We start from the raw sequence: 19,444 nt of genomic DNA, 5'->3' as shown, positions 1-19,444 counted from the left end.
GGCTAAAGATTTCCTTCAGTTCTGGATGTGACCCTCTGAGCAAGTTGGGTTGCACTGAGTGACACTGGCACTGGTTCGAATCTGAGTTGCCCTCACGTTCTTTGGTGAGACCCAAGAAGTTTCTGGGCGTGTTAATATCATCCAGTGAGATCTGTAGAAGAGAGGCCAGAACAGCTGCTATTACAAGACATAGAACATCGTCCATTATGCAGCTTCCCCTGTGCGTCTCAGCACTGCAACTTGCCCTGATATGGATTACCTGGAAGCATTTCTTCCAGCCGCTGCTGGGGAGCCTGATCATTGCATGAAATCACCTTTTCCATTCCTCTCCCTGATCTGGTGTGGAACCGTGAATGAAGGGAGTTCCAGAATGTGTTTCAACATGAAACACATAGTTAGAGTTTGAAGGGTGTAATGTTAGTGTTCCTTTAAGAGTTTTTTTTAATCATGATCTCTGCAGCTCTCACAGTTCGTGTTTCTCAACTCTTAGCCTTAGGTGACGTCATTGGTGGGAGGAGAAAAATATTTGTGTGCCAGTCAGGTGACAAGTGTTGTTTCAAAATTTGCTTTGGCTGCTGTGTTAGAAGTGTAGCAGAATGAAATCTCCCTATCTCTGTTTTATTTTGAAAGTTTTACCAGTTAACTGAAGGCACATTTTGTTTTCCATTCTACAGTCAAAAATCTAGGTTTCGGGGATCTCATGACTATAAGCTGCTCAGAATTTTCAAGATCATTTGAAATCAGCATTCAGCGCAGGGAACTGGATCCAGTATCAAGTGAGCTTTAGCCAGTACAGTGATACATCTATTCATTGAGTTTGCTTATTGGATATTGTTTTCAATTGGAACATCTGATACATATTGGTTCAGGAATATTCATTATTGTGGTTGTATTGTTTTTGTTTGTAATTGTTAAAAGTTCTTGTTAATTTTCTTACTATACATGTTAATTTTATTCTAAAATAAATGTTGATTGTTAAAAGCTCCCTAGTGGGTCACTTGGGTTATACTGAAGCGAAGCATCTCGCCTTACCCGAGCCAAATTCAAGATGGAAAACTTGTAGTTCAGGCGGACTTAATAAAACACTTTGAAATTTCTGACCTGAATCAGAACAAGGGAGATATATCCTGGGACTGTGACAAGTTTTTAAATTCATTCATGGGACATGGGCGTCACAGGGAGGGCGAACATTTATTGCCCATCCCTAGCTACTGAGAGCAGTTGAGAGTCTAGAACATTGTTGTGGCCCTGGAGTCACATGTAGACCAGATCAGGTAAGGACAACAGGCTCCTTTCCCTAATAGTTATCAATGAACCAGATGAGATTTTCCTGACAATCATTTCATGATCACCACTGAATTCATTCCAGACATTTTTTTATTGAATTCAAATTCCACTATCTTCCCATGGCGGGGTTTGAATCCGAGTCCCGAGAACATGAGCTGAGTTTGTGGATTAATGGCATAATGGTAATACCACTGGGCCATCACCTCCTCATAAATAGGGTGACACGGTAGCACAGTGGGTTAGCACTGCTGCTCCACAGCTCTAGGGCCCTGGGTTCGATTCCCGGCTTGGGTCACTGTCTGTGTGGAGTTTGCACATTCTCCTCGTGTCTGCGTGGGTTTCCTCTGGGTGCTCCGGTTTCGTCCCACAGTCCAAAGATGTGCGGGTTAGGTTAATTGGCCATGCGAGGAAATTGCCCCTTAGTGTCTAAGGAAGCGTAGGTTAGAGAGGATTAGTGGGTATAATATGTAGGGGTATAGGGGTAGGGCCTGGGTGGGATTGCGTTTGGTGCAGACTTGATGGGCCGAAGGGCCTCTTCCTGCACTGTAGGGTTCTATGATCTAAATAATTGGATGTGGCAGAAATGATAACGAGTGAAAACTCCTGACTGAAGGGCATATTAAACTTTGGGGGAAGCTGTGCCAACTCCCAACACTGGCAAAGGGTTTGAAGGGGGAGGGGTGCTGGGTCAGGGACACTCACTGTGTGTGAGGGGATTTGTGGCTATGTTGGCATGAGGACAGGACTATGCCATACTGTGAGAGGTTAACACGTCCAGGTATGCAGTAGTCCAGATGTCCTTGGTGGTTTCCATGATGCCAGAAGGTCAGAGTTCAGATCAGACACCGAGAGGAACCAACATTTTTGGCATATGGCAGGTGATGTGGATCCGGTTCACTGCATCACTTCAAGGAGACAATGGAAGTGGGAAAGGAAGGCTTCTCAATCACAGGGAAAACCCCGAGGTCACCCCCTTCCCTCCAACGCAACTACAGTTGGCCCCGTTCAGTCAGACATGCCCCTCAAGCAAGCCAAAGGCGTTTGAAAATTAACACTTATCTCGTACCTCATCCTGCACCCTCACCACCAGTTCCTCTCTTGTCAAGAGTTATGCCAAACTACACCCGAGTGACTTCTGGTAAGAATGTAGCTGGGTATCACTTGGCCACTTAATCTGGGGTTGGGTTTGCTGCCAGTTTGTGTCATTATCTCTGCACGTTCTCCCCATGTCTGCGTGGGTTTTCTCGGGGACCTCCGCTCTCCTCCCACAGTCCGAAGGACATGTCCGTTAGATATTTAGGCCATGCCAAATTCTCCCTTAGTATAGCCGACAGGCATTGGCGTGTGGCAACACGGGGATTTTTGCTTTAACTACATTGATACGTTAATGTGAGCCTACTTGTGACTACTAAATGAACTTAAATTAATCAATGAACTAAACACATCCCAGTTAAGGTATTTGCATCCTTATTGGGCTGCCACCTACTTTGTATCAGAATCCAAGAGTGATGGGAAAGGCATTCTTGCTGAATCCTGAGAAGCCCCACGCCAGTCGGGAATCCCGATTTTCCGCCCACGCCCCTTCCAGCGGGATGCCCGCCTGCCATCTGACGAGGGCAGAGAGTCGCCCCCCACTGCTCAGGCAGAGAAAAGCACCAGCCACAAATCTCATCGGGCTCACATTTGAAATGAAGAAATGTTTCCGGTTTCAGGCAGATTGTGTTTAATTATAACATAATTATTGGCCAATAGAAATCTCTGGCGCGGCGTTATGATCGAAACATCATTTATTTTATTTACATAGATGAATTTTCAGAGGAATAGCAATCCTGTCAGTAACCGGAGTTATAGAATCCCTTTTGAAGGTTTAGAAAAAAGTCCCTAGTGTCATTTTACACTTGAAGAATCTGAACATAGTAGACTATCTTTCATAGTGCCGAAGAAATCTCGTTACACATTTGACAAAATGAGCCACCCTTGCTAATCTGTGGCCAGTATGCGAGGAAAGTTTAGCTGTTTGACGGGAATGCAGTTGCTCCCATGTTGAATTCCAAAGGGCAGAGCACCGATTGGTAATTTCAGTCTCCTGTGCCATATATATCATAGACAAAATACCCCGATTCTCACTTCCGTTTCTTCTTTTTTGTCCTTTTTTCCAATGCAGCCAAATCCAGGGAGGCGTAGAGAGGTCCACCCTGAGACTGGCAAATACATAAGAACATAAGAATATAAGAAATAGGAGCAGGAGTAGGCCATCTAGCTCTTCGAGCCTGCCCCGCCATTCAATAAGATCATGGCTGATCTGAAGTGGATCAGTTCCACTTTCCCGCTTTCTCCCCATAACCCTTAATTCCCTTGCCTATCAAAAACCTGTCTACCCGTGTCTTAAATATATTTAGCGAGGTAGCCTCCACCACTTCAACGGGCAGAGAATTCCAGAGATTCACCACCCTTTGAGTGAAGGAGTTCCTCCTCAACTCCGATCTAAACTGCACCCCCCCCCACCCCCACACTTATCTTGAGGCTGTGCCCTCTAGTCCTGTTGTCCTTTCTGAGCGGGAAGAATCTCTCTACCTCTACCCTATCCATCCCTTTCATTATCTTATACGTCTCTATAAAGTCCCCCCTCATCCTTCTAAACTCCAACGTGTACAGACCCAGTCTATTTAGTCTCCCTTCATAGGCTATCCCCCTCATCTCCGGTATCAGCCTAGTGAACCTCCTCTGCACTCCCTCCAAGGCCAAAATATCCTTGCGCAAGTGCGGCAACCAAAACTGCACACAGTACTCCAGTTGCGGCCTCACCAATGCCCTGTACAGTTGCAGCAAGACCTCCCTGCTTTTATATTCTATTCCCCTCGCTATAAAGGCCAGCATCCCATTCGCCTTCTTGATCACCTACTGCACCTGCAGACTGTTTTTTTGCGACTCATGCACAAGGACCCCCAGGTCCCTCTGCACCGTAGCATGCTGCAGCTTTTCGCCCTTTAAATAGTAATCCCTCGCTCTTTAAATGGTGGTTTAATAGTAATAGTAATTTAAATGCATTCAACAGTAATAATCAACGTGGGTAAAACAATGGGCCTTGATCCCAAAATTCATTTCAATGCATTTTATTACAAGGTTCTCACTGCACTCACCTGTATTCCACGCTGCGTTTCCAATGTTGCCTCTGTTTGACGGTGATCCCCTGTGTGTTAAGGGTTAAATTATGAATTGAAATGTCACCCAATCTATAAGTACATAGAAACATCGGGTGCCAATGGTCACCAGGATGTCAACAGTGTAAAGTTGAAGTACCACAAGTTGGTTTACATTAACACAGCAAAGATGTTACTGTGAAATTCCTCTGCTCTCCAGACGCCTGCACCTGTTTTACTACACTGCGGGAGAATTTGGCATCACCAATGCACCTAACGAGCGCGTCTTTCGGACTGTTAGAGGAAACTCGAGCACACGGAGGGAACCAACACACACTCTGGGGAAACATGCAGAATCGGCATAGAACAATGAACAACACAGAACGGGAAACAGGCCCTTCGGCCCAACCAGCCTGCGCCGCCATCTTAACAATGTGTTTTTCCTACTCCACCCTTGGCCCATGTCTATGCTTATGGTACCCCCATTGGAAACCAGATTGAGGGGAGAATAATTTAGGAACAATTTGTTACACTAATCAGCCTAAGAGCACATCTTTGGGGTCTGGGAGGAAACCGGAACACCCGGAGGAAACCCACGCAACCCCAGGGAGAATGCGCAAACTCCCACAGACACTGGCCCAAATCCATGTATCTGCACAGCTGGCAGTGATAGTCACTGAGCTGTCGTGGTGCCCATCTGCTGGTCCAGTTTTAAGCATACACAAACGACGCGAAGTACTAGGCCACTCTCGAAACATCCAAGAGCAGCCCACGCACGACCCACCGTGTGCATGCCCCTCGTTAGACAACAAGGTGGACCGATAGTGAGTCAAGGCGGGAATCGAATATGGGTCCCTGATGTTGCGAGGCAGCAGTGCTAACCAATGTGACACCAAGCCATCGCAATATGTTGATAGGCTATAATCATTATCACACAGCTACTTATTTTCTTTCCAAAACGAGAGATATTCCACAACTGTTCAGACGTAGTTAGATGTAGCACTGTAGATGAAGGGGACGAAAAGATCTGGGGAGAAGGCGCGACCAGGCTACTGAGTTGGGTGGTCAAAGATCAAAGAACAATACAGCACAGGAAACAGGCCCTTCGGCCCTCCAAGCCTGCGTCACTCATTGGTCCAAGTAGACCATTTGTTTGTGCCCCTCCATTCCCAGTCTGCTCGTGTGACTATCCAGATAAGTCTTAAACGATCCCAGCGTGTCCGCCTCCGCCACGCTACTTGGCAGTGCATCCCAGGCCCCCACCACCCTCTGTGTAAAATACATCCCTCTGATATCTGAGTTATACCTCGCCCCTCTCACCTTGAACCTGTGACCCCTCCTGATCGTCACCTCCGACCTGGGAAAAAGTTTCCCACTGTTCACCCTATCTATACCCCTCATAATTTTGCACACCTCTATCAGGCTTCCCCTCATTCTCCGTCTTTCCAGGGAGAACAACCCCAGTTTACCCAATCTCTCCTCATAGCTAAGACCCTCCATACCAGGCAACATCCTGGTAAATCTTTTGTGGACTCTCTCCAAAGCCTTCACGTCCTTCTGGAATGATACAGTCGGCCATGCTCAGAGTGAATGGCAGAGCAGGATCAAGGAACAGGATGGCCTCTTCCTGCTCCTATTTTGGATGATCCTATGCGAAGCTGCCAATGGATGGATGAGGAAAATCTCACACCAGTACTTAGCGCCTGTTGTCCAACTGGTACACTACTCCTTGTATTAATATCAGTGATTTTCCCTTCTATGAAAATAGCAGATACAAGTGTGATTGTTGAACTTGTTGAGGAATACACATTGTGGACAGAAATAGCAAGTGTACACATTGCGGCTGATTCACCTAAACATAGGGAGGTGCAGCCATTCCCTGGTTCATTCATCGGGCCAGTGCTTTGACCAATTAGTCAAACGACCTCTTTTTAATTTGACATCAGGTAGTAAAGAAGGCAAACAATATATTGACATTCAGAGGGAGGGGATTTCTTTCTTGGAATAGGGATGTTTTACTGCTATTGTATAGCGTATTTCCTGAGAAATGTTGCGTGCAGTTTGGGTATCTTTATCTGAGGAAGGATCTCCTTGCTATAGAGGGCGAACAGCGAAGATTTACCAGCTGATGCCTGGGATGTCTGGTACAAAGAACAAAGAACAACACAGCACGGGAAACAGGCCCTTCGGCCCAACGAGCCGGCGCCGCCATTTTAACATTATGAGTGCCCTCCTCTACCAATGACCTTTGTCTACGCCTATTGGGGAAGATTGAAGGAAAACTAATTTAGGGATAATTTGTTACACCAATCAGCCTGAGAGCACATTTTTGGCGTGTGGGAGGAAACCGGAGCTCCCAGAGAAAACCCACGCAATCACGCGGAGAATGTGCAAACTCCCGCAGACACTGGCCCAAATCCATGTATCTGCACAGCAAACAAAGAACAAAGAACAAAAACAGCCCAGGAAACAGGCCCTTCGGCCCAACGAGCCTGCGCCGCCATTTTAACATTACCCATCCACCCATGACCCTTATCTATGCTTATGGCATTCCACATTGAGGGAAGACTAATTTAGGGACAATGTATTACCTCCAATCAGCCTAATAGCACAGTGATAGTCACTGAGCTGTCATGTTGCCCGTCAGACTCTGATCTGAGGAGAGACTAAGTCGGTTAGGATTATAATCACTGGAATTTAGATGAGTGAGATGGGATCCCAAAGAAAATTATACAATTCTCAGAAAATTAGAGAGGGTAGATTATTTTTTTTTGCTTCTGGCGGGGTAGTAGAGAAGTTAGGGTCAAATTTGGAAGATACGGGAAAAATCTTGTAGAACTGAGCTGAGTAGATTTTTTTTTTACCCAGAGGGTGGCGAATGTCTGGAATTCACTGCCACAGAAACTAGTTGGGACCAAAATACTGAATTCAGGAAGAAATTATATATAGCTCTGGGAGCAAAAGGAATCAAGATATGTAGGGAAAGGGGGGATCAGCGTACTGAATTTGATGACCAGCCATAAGAACATAAGAACATAAGAAATAGGAGCAGGAGTAGGCCATCTAGCCCTTCAAGCCTGCCCCGCTATTCAATAAGATCATGGCTGATCTGAAATGGATCAGTTCCACTTTCCCGCTCTCTCCCCATAACCCTTAATTCCCTTGTCTGTCAAAAACCTATCTACTGGTGACTTAAATATATTTAGCGAGGTAGCCTCCACCACTTCAATGGGCAGAGAATTCCAGAGATTCATCACCCTTTGAGTGAAGAAGTTCCTCCTCAACTCCGATCTAAACTGCCCCCCCCCCCCTCTTATCTTGAGGCTCTGCCTTCTAATCCTGCTATCCTTTCTAAGCAGGAAGAATCTCTCTACCTCTACCCTATCCATCCCTTTCATTATCTTATACGTCTCCATAAGATCCCCCCTCACCCTTCTAAACTCCAGCGAGCACAGACCCAGTATATTAAGTCTTTCTTCATAGTCCAAACCCCTCATCTCCGGTATCAGCCTAGTGAACCTCCTCTGCACTCCCTCCAAGGCCAAAATATCCTTGCGCAAGTGCGGCGACCAAAACTGCACACAGTACTCCAGCTGCGGCCTCACCAGTGCCCTGTACAGTTGCAGCAAGACCTCCCTGCTTTTATATTCTATCAGCCATGATCATAATGAATAGTAAAGCAGGTTCAAATAGCCGAATGGCTTATTCCTCCTTCTAGATTCCATGTTTCTACATTAACAAGTGCAGGTACATAGCACCCAATCATCAGTTAACTCCTGCATTCTCCATAAAAAGCTACAATCAAGCAGACTCCACATGCCAAACAGGGACATTGTCTTTTCGGCAAAAAATGTATAATTGTTTCCCTAAAATTTCTTACTCTTGTTTTTGCTAATGAATAAAAGGCCAATAGCTCTAATAATGTGTTTTTCTCCCAGTGGTACTCAATCTTCAACTCTTCTTTCAAACAGTTCTTCACAGTTAACTATCAGTACCAATCAACTGGTGCATTCTCCATGGCAACGCCTCTACCAATCAATTTCCTCCACCTTTAATTTTCATTCTGACATTTGACCTCCACAGACATGTCAAAAAGGCTTACCCGTTTTTCGCTCCTTACATCCCCCTTGCTGCCTTCTTCCACTGAAGAGAAAATCGTATGTGGAAAAAGAACACCAAACAAATGTTAGATTTTGGATATCCTGTCTCAAATGCTACACATTGTTGAAAGTAAGATTGTCTAGTAATCTTACAGAAATAATAAAAAAAACACAGGCACACACCAGTGGAATCAGTTTTTTGAGGTTATAGAACATAGAACATTACAGTGCAGTGCAGGCCCTTTGGCCCTCAATGTTGCGCCGACCAGTGGAACCAATCTAATGACCCTCCAATATAAACTATTCCAATGTTATCCATATGCCTATCCACTGACCATTTAAATGCCCTTAAAGTTGGCGAGTCCACAACTGCTGCAGGCAGGGCATTCCACGACCTTACTACCCTCTGAATAAAGAACCTACCTCTGACATCCGTTCCATAATTACCACCCCTCAATTTAAAGCTATGTCCCCTTGTGTTAGCCATCACCATCTGAGGAAAACGCTCTCACTGTCCACCCTATCCAATCCTTTGATCAGGTTGAAACAGGTTTGACAAAATATAAAACAGAGGAGAGAAAGAGGAATGAGCTTTGCTCATGCTTGTCTTACTCACGTTGCATTGTGGGATCCTATGTCTCTGTCTCCTAAAATAGAAAAAAAAAACGTAATTAGCGAATTAAAATCCACAAGGTGGAAATTGTATTGGAGAAACAGGTATTAAAGTGTCCCACATAATAATTAATCCTCACCTGATCTGCCTTTTTTACAACTCCAAATGGAAATAAGAATCAACAGTACAATCATTATGACCAGGACAGGAATTCCAATAGGAACAGCCAGTGTGCACCATTCTATAGAGAGAAAAAACACACTTAGAAACGGGAATCGAACAAATCATTCATTTCCGGCTTCTCTGAAGGGAAACATGACCCAATTAAAAATATAGGTTCACCAAAACAGAGGGTGAAAATGAAACAAAGCTGGTGGGATGGATAGTGGAGATTGAACACACAGAATAGAATCAATGACGCAATATTTGCGAGTAGAGTATTATTAGTTGACAGCACTACCAGTTGTTCCATATTCACAGTGTATCAGTATGGATAAGACCATAAGGATCAAGAGCCTTGGGACGTTCCTGGGAATCAATGGACCTTCCAACATATTTTCTGGCTCACTTGTTTTACTTTTGAGCTTCTGGGGATTCCCTTGAATGTTTGCATGAGATGTGCATGTTATTGATGTTTTTCCCTTTTACTCCATAGGTGCTTCGGTCCACCTTGTTGTCCAACAAGAGGCATACACGCGGTGGGACGTGCGAGGGCTGCTCTTGGATGTTTCGAGAGTAGCCTGGTACTTCACGCTTAGTGGACGCTTAAACTGGACCAGGGGTTGGGCAACACGACAGCTCAGTGACTATCACTGTTTGCTGTGCAGATACATGGATTCGGGCCAGTGTCTGTGGGAGTTTGCACATTCTCCCCGTGCTTGCGTGGGTTTTCTCCGGGTGCTCCAGTTTCCTCCCACACCCCAAAGATGTGCTCTTAGGCTGATTGGTGGAACAAACTGTCCCTAAATTAGTTTCCCCTCAATCTGGTTTCCAGTGTGGAGTGCCATAAGCGTAGACAAGAGTCATGGGTGGAAGAGGGAACTCGCAATGTTAAAATGGCGGCACGGGCTCGTTGGGCCGAAGGGCCTGTTTCCCGTGCTGTGTTGTTCTTTGTTATCACAAGGCATAGGAATGGAATTTAGCGACTTGGTCCATCGAGTCTGCTCTGCCATTCAATCGTGGCTGATATTTTTCTTATCTCAATTCTCCATAACCTCAGATTCCATTATTAATCACGAAGCATCTTCAGTCTCTGCATCCCACAACTCCCCCCCCCCCCCCACCCCTCCCTGGTTACTGACATTACTCATGATGTGGAGATGCCAGTGTTGGACTGAGGTAAACACAATAAGAATTCTCACAACACCAGCTTAAAGTCTAACAGGTGTATTTGGTTGTAAAAGCCATTAGCTTTCGTTGTTTGCCCCTTCGTCAGGTGAGTGGGAGTTCTAATCACAAACAGTGCATCTAAAGGCACACGCGCATTTCACAATACTGACGAAGGGGCAAACGCCGAAAGATTTTACTACCAAATAAACCTGTTGGATATTAACCTGGTGTTGTGAGAGTTCTTACTGACATTACTGAGGATGGAAACGTTTTATTTATTACCAATCAAATGCCCTCGAGTTTGGAACTTTTAATTTTTTTAACCTTGACTGCAAGACAGAGTACAAGTCCAGCTCCTCCCGTGTCTCCACGCTAACTGAATTCGCTCATTCCTCCCTCATAATTCTCCTTTGCAAATCTCCTCCGAGTCTTCGATATTCTCGGTGGATTGGCCTTGCTAAAACTACCCCTTAGTGTCCTGAGATGCATAGCACAGAGGGATTAGCGGGTAAAATATTTAGGGATTTGAGGATAGAGTCTGGATGGGATTGTGGTCGGTGCAGACTCGATGGGCCGAATGGCCTCTTTCTGCACTGTAGAGTTCTATGATTCTGTGATTCTATGATTCTTCCCAAAAGTTAGTACTCACAACTGAAGGCCATGCTATAAACATGTTCAACAAGTGACTCAAATAGGTTTAAATTCATCTCCTAGCTTGATTTCTCAATTTTAAAAGTTCAGGGTTCATGTACATGTCCTTCAGCAGCCACGTGAGTTATCTTTCCATCTCCCAAGATTTATGGAATTTCAGAATGATTATACCACACAGGCAAACTGTTTAGCCAATGCTGGAAAGACAGAGGATGACGAGCGACCTGATAGAAATCTAGAAAATTATAAGGGTGAAAAGTTGGTAATTTTTTTACCAAGACAACTACAATGAGGCACAAGTCCAATGTAAGAAGGAAAAGTTCAATACAGCTGTGCAAGGGAAATTCTTTACACAGAGGATGGTGGGGGCCTGGAATGCAAAGGCTTATTGAGTAGACACACGGAAGGGCAGATGAATATAAATGGTTGGGCTGGATAGGTCAACGTGATTGGTGCAGGCCTAGTAGGCCGAAGGCTCTGCTCCTGTGCTGTACTGTTCTTTGTTCTTTGATACCTGCACTACATTTCTCTGCTATTCTCCTCGACCCTTTTTTTAAAAAACGTCCGTTAATGTACGCTTGATCTGGTCCAATTGACGGGCAACACGACAGCTCAGTGACTATCACTGTCTGCTGTACAGTTGCAGGGACCCGGCTCAGATCTCCGGCTTGGAGCAATGCTTGCGTGGGTTTTCTCCGGGTGCTCCGGTTTCCTCCCACATCCCAAATACGTGTTTTTTAGGCTGATTGGCGTCGATAAATTGTCCCTGCATTGGATCTCCCTTAATCTGGTGTACATATAATTCACTAAATTTTCGCCCCCTTTCTTGTGGAGTTCCACTAGAGGTAGACAAAAACTTGAATAAGGCACTCACTGAGTGGTTAAAATGGGCGGCAAAGGCTTGTGGGGCCGAAGGGCCTGTTTCCTGTGCTGTGCTGTTCTTTGTTCTAACCAATTTAATTAATTCCCCAATTCGTTTTGGGCAACCTCGAGTAATTGGGCCTCCAGTACAGTTCCGGATATTGTATTTCACATTCATTCTCCCCTCTCTACTTGTGTTTCCTCTGGGTGCTCTGGTTTCTTCCAACAATCCAAAAATGAGCAGGTTTGTTGGATTGGCCAAGCTAAGTTGCCCCTTAGTTGTCCAAAATGTGCCGGTTAATTGGATTTGCTGTACTAAATTGTGCTTTAGTACTCCAAGATGTATAGGTTGGGGAACTAGCAGTGCAAATACGTAGGGTTACAGGGATAGGGCCTGGGTAAAATGCGCTATTAGAGAACCGGTGAAGACTTAATGACCTAAGTGTCCCCGTTCTGCACTGCAGGATTGTATGATTTGTCTAGATCCACGGCCAAGCAATTAGTTGCCGTGTGATGGATGAGTTAGACTTTTTTCCAACAACCTAAATTCAATATTTGCTCTTAATGCATATACAATAGCAGCACTGGGGCAAACATAGCCCATTCAGCTCATCGAGCCTACTGCCATATGATCATGGGGTGGCACGGTGGCACAGGGGTTAGGATTGCTGCCTCATATCGCCAGGGGCTCGGGTTCAATTCCCGGCTTGGGTCATTGTATGGAGTTTGCACATTCTCCCCATGTCTGTGTGGCTTTCCCCCATGGTCTGATTTCCTCCCACAGCCCAAAGATGTGCAGGTTAGGTGAATTGGAAATGCTAAATTACTCCTTAGTGTCGGGGTCTAGCGAGTGGAATGCATGGGGCTATGGGAATAGGGCCTGGGTGGGATTGTTGTCGCTGCAGACTCAATTGTTCAAATGGCCTCTTTCTGCACTGTAGGATTCTAATGATGATTAATAATGTTGTACAAAGTTACTGACATCAGGATGCTAAATTTAAATTCATATTATGAGTGACGAGTCATTTGTAAATTGATCAAAAGGGAGCAAAGCGAGATAACTGATAGCAGGACTAGGGGGCACAGCCTCAAGATAAGGGGGGGGGGGGCAGTTTAGATCGGAGTTGAGGAGGAACTTCTTCACTCAAAGGGTGGTGAATCTCTGGAATTCTCTGCCCGTTGAAGCGGTGGAGGCTACCTCGCTAAATATATTTAATCACGGGTAGATAGGTTTTTGATAGACAAGGGAATTAAGGGTTATGGGGAGAAAGCGGGAAAGTGGAACTGATCCACTTCAGATCAGCCATGATCTTATTGAATGGTGGGGCAGGCTCGAAGGGCTAGATGGCCTACTCCTGCTCCTATTTATTGTGTTTCTATAAATTAATTTATCGCCCTTCAGAACAAAAAAGTCAATTTCACCGCTTGTCTACTGCCTCTTTCTAAGGTGTCTGCAGTGTAGAACTGACCTAACCTCCATTAGAACATAAGAACAAATAAATAGGAGCAGGAATAGGCCATCTGGCCTCTCAAGCCTGCTCCGCCATTCCAAAGATCATGGCTGATCCTTTTGTGGACTCAGCTCCACTTACCCGCCTGCTCACCATAACCCTTAATTCCTTTACTGCTCAAAAATCTATCTATCCTTGCCTTAAGAACATTCAGTGAGGGAGCCTCAACTGGGCAGGGAATTCCACAGATTCACAACCCTTTGTGTGAAGAAGTTCCTCCTCAACTCAGTCCTAAATCTGCTCTCCCTTATTTTGAGGCCATGCCCCCTATTTCTAGTTTCACCCGCCAGTGGAAACACGTTCCCTGTTTCTATCTTATCTATTCCCTTTATAATCGTATATGTTTCTATAAGATCTCCCCTCATTCTTCTGAATTCTAATGAGTGTAGCCACAGTCTACTCAGTCTCTCCTCACAAGCCAAAACTCTCAACTCCGGAATCAATCTTATGACTCTCCTCTGCACCCCCTCCAATGCCAGTATATCCTTTCTCAAGTAAGGAGACCAAAATTGTACACAGAACTCCAGGTGTGGCCTCACCAGCACCTTATACAGCTGCAACATAATCTCGCTGTTTTTAAAATCCATCTCTCTAGAATGAAGGACAAAATTCCATTTGCCTTCTGACTTACCTGCTGCACCTGCAAACCAACTCCTTGAGATTCCCGCACAAGGACACCCAGGTCCCTCTGCACAGAACTATGCTGCAATTTTTGTCATTAAATAACAGTCAATTCTGCTCTTTCTTTCCTACCAAAATGGATGAGCTCACATTTACCAACATTGTACTCCATCTGCCAGACTCTCGCCCACTCACTAAGATTATCTATATCCCATTGCAAACTTTCAATGTCTATGCACGCGTTGCTTTTCCACCCATCTTAGTGTCATCTACGAATTCTGACACACTACGCTAGGTTCCCAACTCCAAATCATCTATGTAAATCGTAAACACTTGCGGACCCAACACTGATCCATAAGGCATACCACTAGTCACTGATCACCAGCAAGAAAAACACAGCCATTTAACCCCATTCTTTGTTTTCTGTTAGTTATCGAGCATTCAGATAAAGAGCCTTTATACTAGTTTTTGTATCTTCTCTTTGAATTCAAACACTTCCATTAATAAAATCGCTTGAGATCTTTTTCCATTTTTTTTCCTGATTTTTGATGGCGTTGGAATCTTCTCCCCACATTTTGCCCTTGTTTCCTTCTTCTGAGACTCCTTACATAGGTTCCCATCCCTCTGGCATATTAGTTTAAACCCTCCCCAATCGATCCAGCAAACACTCCCCCGCAGGTATCAGTCCCAGTCCTGCCCAGGCGTAACCCGTCCAATTTGTACAGGTCCCATCTGCCCCAGAACAGGTCCCAATGCTCCAGCAATCTGAAACCATCCCCCTGATATTATCTCTTCAGCCACATATTTATCCAATATATCCTTTCATTTCTACTCTCTGAGCCACGACAGATCAGCCATGATCTTATTGAATGGCGGGGCAGACTCGAAGGGCTAGATGGCCTACTCCTGCTCCTATTTCTTATGCTCTTATGTTCTAATCCTGAGATCCCTAACCCTAACCCTAACCCTTTGAGGTCCAATTTTTTAACTTTCTTCCTAGCTCCCTGTACCTGCTTTTAGAACCTCATCTCTTTTCTTATCTATGTCGCGTGTACCAACGTCTACTACGACCACTGGCTCTTCGCCGTCCCCCTCAGAATGTCCTGCAGCTGCTCCAATTCATCCTTGACCCTAGCTCCAGGGAGGCAACATACCATCCTGGAGTCTCGTTTGCGGCCACAGAAACGCCTGTCTATTCCCCTTAAAATTGAATCCCCTGTAACTATTGCACTGGCACACTTTTCTATCCCTGCCCTCTGCAGCAAAATCAACTACGGTGCAATGACTTTGGCTGCTGCTGCTTTCCTTAGAGAGGTCATGCCTAGATTCACTTTCTGGAAAGAGAGATGGAAGCAAATAACAACCTTCAGGAGGGAAATCACATCTGGACATGGAGGAGAAAATTTGAAAGGCCGAGAGGGGAAATGATGGGCCGAATAAGACAGCTCTTTCGAAGAGACAGTCTAAGCATAATGGGCTGAGATCTTTCTGGATGCATATTTCAAATATTTGTACATGTTTTCAGAAATACAAAGCGAAACGGAGAAGAATGTACCAAACACGAACTTATTCTGGGGCAGATGTATTCGAATGCAGGCTGACATATTTTAACAATTGAATGCAAATAAACGCTCGGATAAGCATCTACACACACACACACGAACAGACATATATTGATATACACACACTCAGATATTTATCTTTACACACGCATAGACAGACACGTGTTCAAATATTTATCCATACACTCACGCTCAGATATTTATGCAGACATGCACAGGGACACATACACTCTCAGATATTTTTCTACGCACACACATACACAGGCTCGGGTATTTATTTACAAATGCACACACACATCCACACACACACACGCACACTCTCAGATATTTACCTATTCACACATACACACACACACAGATACTTACCTATGTAAACATATGCACACACACTCAGATATTCACTTAAACTTACACATAGAAACACACGCTCAGATATTTGTCGATAAATGCGCATATACACACATGCTCAGAATTTTACTTCTATATGCACATAGACACATGCACACACAAATATTTACCTACTTACACACAGAAAGTCACACTCATATTTATCGATACACACACATTTTTCACACACATGCTCAGCTACTTATCTCTACATACATGTAGACACACACGTGCTCATATATCTATCTATGCACGCACATAGACATACTCGTGCTCAGGTATTTACCTGTACATACATATAGAAACATATGCGCTCAGATATTTATCTATACACAGACATTCGCATGCACACACACGCTGTGATACTTACCTATACACACACATAGGTACACATATGTTCAGATATTAGGCTATACACACATGTGTAAAAACATACTCAGATATTTATCTTTGTACACACATGTAAACACACACTCAGGTATTTACCTATACACATACATAGACACAAACACGCCCAGATACTTACCTCTGCACGCATATCGACACATAGGCCCTCAGGTATTTATCTACATATGCACTCCAGGTCAGGTATATATTTATATAGACATGCTCACACATATAACCGGATAAACAAACTCTCAGATATTTATCTATATACAGATACTCAGATATGTAACTATATACATACGTTCATATATATATATGTATATATATATTTATATATATATATATACAAACATTTAAGTCTGAGATCATGTACCAACCGACTCAAGAACAGCTTCTTCCCTATTCTCATTGGATTTGAAATGACCATCCTCATATTAAGGTGATCTTTCTTTATACCCTGCAGCACTGCATTCTGCGTCCACTCCTTACTTCACTCCTATGTACTCAATGAATGTCTGTATAGTGCACAAGGAACAATACTTTCACTGTATACTAATACATGTGACAATAATACATCAAATGAAACCAAACGCACATGCGCTCGGAGATATACTTACAAACTCCACACAGACACACACACACACACACACACACACACACACAAACACACACACACACACAAACACACACACACACACATCCCCAGATGCCTAGGGTCAATGCATAGAGCCATAGAACACTGCAGCAGCTAAACAGGCCTTTTGGCCCTCGTTGGCTGTGCCAAACTATTTTTCTGCCTCGTTCCACTGACCTGCAACTGGACCATATCCCTCCAGACCCCTCTCATCCATGTGCCTGTCCAAGTTTTTCTTAAGTGTTGAAAGTGAGTCCGCATTTACCACTTCACCTGGCAGCTCATTTCATGCTCTGCGTGAATACCACCCTCCCCCCCACCCCATCCCCCTGTATTCCCTTTAAACTTTTCACCCTTAACCCATGTCCTCTAGTTTTTTTTCTCTCTCCCCTAGCCTCAGTGCAAAAAGCCTGATTGCCTTCACTCAATCTATACCCATGATAATTTTATACACCTCTATCAAATCTCCCCTCATTCTTCTACGCTCCAGGGAATAAAGTCCTAACCTATTCAACCTTTCTCTGTAACTCAGTTTCTCAAGTCACGGCGACATCCTTGTAAACCTTCTCTGCACTCCTTATGAATATCCATCCTGTAATTAGGTGACCCAAGCTGCACACAATACTCTATAACCCACATAGATACACACACGCTCAGATATTAGTCTATATATACATATCTAAAGACATACTCAGATATGCATCTATATGCACACATGTAAACACACACTCAGATGTATACACATACATACCCACAACCACGGTCAGAGATTTAACTCTGCACGCATATCGAATTAATGAATGAACCCAGATCTAAAGTTGAATAGAAACTTTCAATATACAAAGTAACATCTCACCTTTCCGTTTTTCAGATACTTTGGGATTCGACACATTCTTGGCCAAATATTTCCCTGGACTCCCCACTTGAACAATACAAGTGCAGACAGCGCCGCTTCTCCAGGTTACGCCCGGCACCATGACATGACTTCTGATGCTGTAGGTCCCGTCCCCCTCCATTGTCCCGGGATCACTCGATCCTTCAGTGACCAGACCGGAAATATTCCAGAAAACAGCAATCTGGTTGGAGGAAACTCCACTGACCAAACACACTAAGGGGACAGTATCATTCACATTCCGCTCACCCGGTGGGACAAATACCAGCAGGGCCGTCTTGTTGGTAGACATGTCTGGAGAGAAAATGGGGCATAGTTAATGATTTATTTACACCAAATGGTATTGCTGTGCACAATCTGAATTCATTTCACTTGCTCTCTTACCTCCAACCAGTAGTGTGGGTCCATTCTGGAGCCGTGCATAGCCAACCTTACGAGCACAGTAGTAGGAACCCGAGTCATCCGCCTGGACATTGCGAATTTCCAGTATCAATTCGCGTTTGTCGTTGCCTTTTCTGGAAATAAACTTACAACCGCCCCCCGAACAGGCTGGGATATCGATTACTTTGGGGATTTCACCAACGCGTTGTTTATACCAGAAATAGCTAGCCGCCAATAACACCTCATATCTGAGCTGACAGGTTAAATTAACCGTCTGGCCGACTTCAGCTGTCACTGTGAAGGGTCTCTGAGGTAGAGAGGGCTCGGAATCTGTAACTAGAGAGATTATTGACACATCACCACGGATTATTTCGACATAGGAAACAGCCGTTTGAAAAAATAAATAAATCATCTGTAAATTAAGAACAATCTCACTAATCTCTTCAATTATTGTGCTTAGGTTTATTTCCCAGTTTGTGTTTCTTCCCTTGAAAGCAGGAAACAGAAAATAAACAAAATCCCTTTTCCCAATCATTGGCTCGCATTGGCGTTGCTGTAGCCCGGGGGTGGAGGGGGGGAGAGCGGTGGGGGAGGGTGGGGGGGGCGGGGGGTTGGGCACGGTGTTGCTACCACTACCTCCCAGCGCTGGGCACCGGGCTCCAACCCGTCGCTTTTTCATTCTCTGTGCACATTCTCCCCGTGTCCGCGTGAGTTTTCTCCGGAGGCTCCGGTTTCCTCCCACAGTCCCAAAGCTGTGCTGGTTCGGTGCATTGGCCATGATAAATTCTCCCCCATTGATCCCGAACAGGCGCCAGAGTGTGGCGACCAGGACATTTTAGCAGTAACTTCATTGCAATGTGGATGTAAACCCATTTGTGACGCTAATGCTTAAAATCTATTTTTGGCTGGTGTCCAATTTAAATGGCATGTACTCACCATAAGTCCAGAACAGTTGGAGAATAATTATCAGGGATAAAGATTGTTGGGGCATTTCGCGGAGGTGAGCAATATCTCCCAGTTTCCACTGGTAACAGTTTGTTTTTGGTGAGCATTCGCCGACTGACCTGGGTCCAGTCCCAGTTAATTGA

General features: G+C 44.6%; 2 long non-coding RNA genes across 2 annotated transcripts; both read right to left on the bottom strand.

Annotated features, from left to right (window-relative positions):
- Window positions 1-3,328: 3,328 nt before the first annotated feature.
- Window positions 3,329-8,567, bottom strand: LOC145337335 (uncharacterized). Its single transcript, XR_013885345.1, has 3 exons — window positions 8,530-8,567; window positions 4,428-4,477; window positions 3,329-3,488 (listed from the first exon to the last, which is right to left on the bottom strand). It is a non-coding gene; the product is annotated as an uncharacterized LOC145337335 (long non-coding RNA).
- A 572-nt stretch (window positions 8,568-9,139) lies between these two features.
- LOC145337308 (uncharacterized) lies at window positions 9,140-18,239 on the bottom strand. The gene is made up of 3 exons (XR_013885338.1): window positions 17,940-18,239; window positions 9,280-9,381; window positions 9,140-9,174 (listed from the first exon to the last, which is right to left on the bottom strand). It is a non-coding gene; the product is annotated as an uncharacterized LOC145337308 (long non-coding RNA).
- Between the last annotated feature and the right edge of the window lie 1,205 nt (window positions 18,240-19,444).

The sequence above is a fragment of the Carcharhinus amblyrhynchos genome, unplaced genomic scaffold, assembly GCF_965287045.1.
Source record: "Carcharhinus amblyrhynchos unplaced genomic scaffold, sCarAmb.v2.hapA scaffold_46, whole genome shotgun sequence".
NCBI lineage: Eukaryota > Metazoa > Chordata > Chondrichthyes > Carcharhiniformes > Carcharhinidae > Carcharhinus > Carcharhinus amblyrhynchos.
This window is presented reverse-complemented; position numbering and strand designations above follow the sequence as displayed.